The sequence below is a fragment of the Micropterus dolomieu genome, linkage group LG02 (assembly GCF_021292245.1).
Source record: "Micropterus dolomieu isolate WLL.071019.BEF.003 ecotype Adirondacks linkage group LG02, ASM2129224v1, whole genome shotgun sequence".
Classification (NCBI taxonomy): Eukaryota; Metazoa; Chordata; class Actinopteri; order Centrarchiformes; family Centrarchidae; genus Micropterus; species Micropterus dolomieu.
This window is the reverse complement of record NC_060151.1, coordinates 20,404,737-20,408,194: the sequence shown is the minus strand read 5'-3', so window position 1 is coordinate 20,408,194 and position 3,458 is coordinate 20,404,737. Positions and strand designations below refer to the sequence as shown.

Sequence of the window (3,458 nt, the reverse complement as noted above, 5' to 3'; positions counted from 1 at the left end):
TAGCATGAAGGGAATGAACCTCTGAGAGGAAGTGAGTGAGAGAGGAAGGTACAGTGGAGGGGGGGGGGGAGAGCAAGAAGCTGCAGATGAAGGATTGTCAAAGACTGAAATAAATGACAAGTAAATAAATACATATACATTTTTGATATGCAGTGACTAAATTATTTGCTTTAATTGTACTTTGTTACCCATGGGTTTAAGGTAAAGGCACATTTTCAAACCTAAAAATAGACTCAGATGATGCACAGATCAGAGTCTACTCCAGGATAGGCCTGATTTTTTTGGAAAATTCTGGCTCCTTGATTTTACCTGGGCCCGTCCTGCTCAGAGATGTGCTCAAAACAATGCAGACAGTGTGGTATGCTTGTGTTCAACTCTTTCAGTGATGTTATAGCCTGCAATAAGTTATAGCTAAGTATTATCTAACCTTTGTCTGAGCCTATTATCCTTCATCTAAACAGTGAGAAAAAGTGGATATTTAAGTTCAAGTTCATTACAGCAGGCTCCATGTTGACTGGTGCCTAAAAGCTTCATATTATTACATTAAATGTGTTGATCCAGAGTGGAATTGACCGGTAGTGAGTCTGAAAGTCTACCTAACCTTGCTATCGAGCTATACGAGTCAGAGATTTTGCCACTACATTTTACTTGTTAAGCTATGATCGGTGGCTAATGTTAGCCTGTAGTCGAACTCACCTGTCAATGTATCTCTATAATGTGTCTTCTCCAGAGGTTCCACAGTATAATGACTATTTAAAGTTAGAATCTTTTTCATGAAGTTGTTTTTGATCAGATTTATTGTTCAAATTCAGTAAACTACTCTATATATTTGTTTTCATTGTTAGTGGCGGTTCCACCATTCCATTGCTCAAATTACTTTCACAAAGGTAATTTGAGCAATGGAAGATTCACAAAGATTATGCAGCATGTAATCCAGCGTTGCTGTTTACAATTTTATCATCAAAATCAGCCTAGCTGTTTCCTATTTACTCCCACTATTAAAGCTGCATTATGGTGTTGCCATTAGAAAAAAAACAAACATTTCATACTGCTGCTGATTTACAATGAAAGCATTCATGGCAAAACTTTTTACAAGGGAGTAATGGAACAAGAAGGAGCAGCCACAGTGAACTGTTACACACTTTCCTGTGTCCTGCTGTTTACTTGTGCCATGGACAGTGTGTAATCACATCACAGGTTGGCAATTATTTTCTCCTTACTTCTTTAGTCAAGCAGCGTGGGTTTGTTTTGCTTTGCTGGAGACAGCTTCAACAGTTGCTCCTCTGTGGTATTTCTGACAAATTAGCTGCGAGTGTTTGCTGTGTTTGAAATCACATTTGCTGATATCACCAAATCAGGTAGGATTGAAATCTTAAGGATTACAACTTTAGGATGCATCACCAATTGTAAAAGGGTGTACAACAAAGCATCACTGTGTGAAGCGAAGTTAATCATCATCATCATCAATAAGTCTAAAGAGTCCATAATCTGTACTCCAGTTTTTACATGTCCGATGGAAGTGACTAGCCACTTGTCTGTAGTATGGCATTGTTATAGCTCGCCTAGATTTAACAAAAATGTTCCACAGTTTCAATAAACTGCCCTAAACATGTCTGTGAAGATTCTCAGTCTGCCCAGTCGTAGTTATCCAAAGTAGGTTAAAATCAAGGGCAACTGGTCTTGGTTGAAGATACTCAAAGACATTTTGTCTCTCATCCAAGAGGCTTCTTCAGAACTGAAGAGAGCTCGAAGACGTTTCTCTTGGACGAAAGTCGACACATCTTTGAGCTTCTTCAACCAATTGTCCTTGATTTTAACCCACCTTGGATGCTCCAAACATGTTTGGTGTGATCACACTCTAAGTGTCCCCTCATGCCAACAGCAAGTGACACAAAAACTCCTGCCTCTGAAGCTAAAGACTGGTCATATCTCATGCACTACCTGTTTGTAGGTATCCATCCTTAAATCTGTGATTTGGTTATATGTATCACATTTGGGAACATTTTTTCAGTACATTTCTTACTTTCATAAACCTGAATAAATGCTCATTTGTAGATTTTAATACATAAAGATGGCACAGACAAATGACCTCTCACATATTGATTTCTGTTCACCCAGAGCCTTACTCACAGCATAATAGCAATCAACAGTGAGCACAGTAGCGTTGATATTTGTTGTTTTTTATGTTTCCTATTTGTCCTCAGGTTTAGTTTTAATGGCTGAGCAAACCAAGGAGAGAAATACAACACGGTATTCTCCAACCATAAATTAGATTTGCACCTCCAGCAAACTCTCACTTTGTTACTTGGTAACTTGTCTCAGTTCTCATAAGTTTTCTAGTCTCCAGACGCCCCCCCTCCCCTCCCCAACTCTCATCCTCCTGGTCAGTGAAACCGGTCCCAGCTGCACTTAAACAGAAACCCAGAGCTGCGGACGTAGACACATTCACACACTCCCACTCCCTCACCGATTCCCTCTGAGGCACATAGGGTTAGAGTAATATCCAAAGTGCAGGTGGGACCTCGCTTTCGTAGTGAGGCTGAACAAAGCAGGGCAAGAGCATGAGCCAAGTAATGGAGTAATGATCACTGCAGAGATTGAACAATCAAAGTAGGGAGGCCGGTGGTGGGGGCACTCATGGACTTAGGGAACTTGCACACTAATTGTATCTTATGACTAATTGGTAAATTAGTGAAACCTATTTCAAGGCGCCAGGCTTAGCTTTGGGGGACACCCACAGCTCATTATAGACTCATATTCTGGGCAGAGGAGGAGAAAAATAAAGGAAATTATACAATTGCTCAGGTGAGAATGGCAATTAAGCAAGTGCTTAAGAAGAGGAGGAAATGAAGCCTCATACACGCATAATTTACTATACTCTCTTGTGTCTGGCTTTAAATCACCCTCAATCCAGGGCATGTATTTATGGAGAAGGAACGAGCACTGTATGTGTTTTTATTTGCGTACCTATTTTCATCAGTGTGTTTATGTTTGTGTGCATAAGTATGTTTTCCTATGGTTTGTGGACGTAAATATGTATAATTATACATAATAACTCAAATCGATGTGGTTGCTCTTCAAGTTTTAATCAATTACTTAAATGCAAATCAAGTCTTTAATGTCACTGCAAGGTCCATAAACAGTAAGTCTGCTCTCCCTGTGAAACCATAATGAACCTTCCCTGAACAGTATTTTTACACATTAATGTTAAGATTTTGAACAGTTTTGGGTTGATTCTGTGAAGAAGCATTCAGATGTAAGATGATGTCATCAAAAACCAATACGTCCTGTAGGATTTAAAGGGGCTATATATAGTTTTTCAATGAAATCATTAATTCATAAATCAAATTTTCACTGCCTTATTGTCAGTGGGCTGTACCCTCACTTAGAAATCACACACATTACTTCACCAGCTTACGCGATTCATGTTACTATCCAGTGTAGCACCGGTATTATGT

At 39.3% G+C, this 3,458-nt stretch overlaps 1 long non-coding RNA gene across 3 annotated transcripts in view; it reads right to left on the bottom strand.

Moving 5' to 3' along the window:
• LOC123983547 overlaps nucleotides 1-3,458 on the bottom strand; it is a 37,350-nt gene that overhangs the window by 13,989 nt on the left and 19,903 nt on the right. The window lies entirely within an intron of this gene.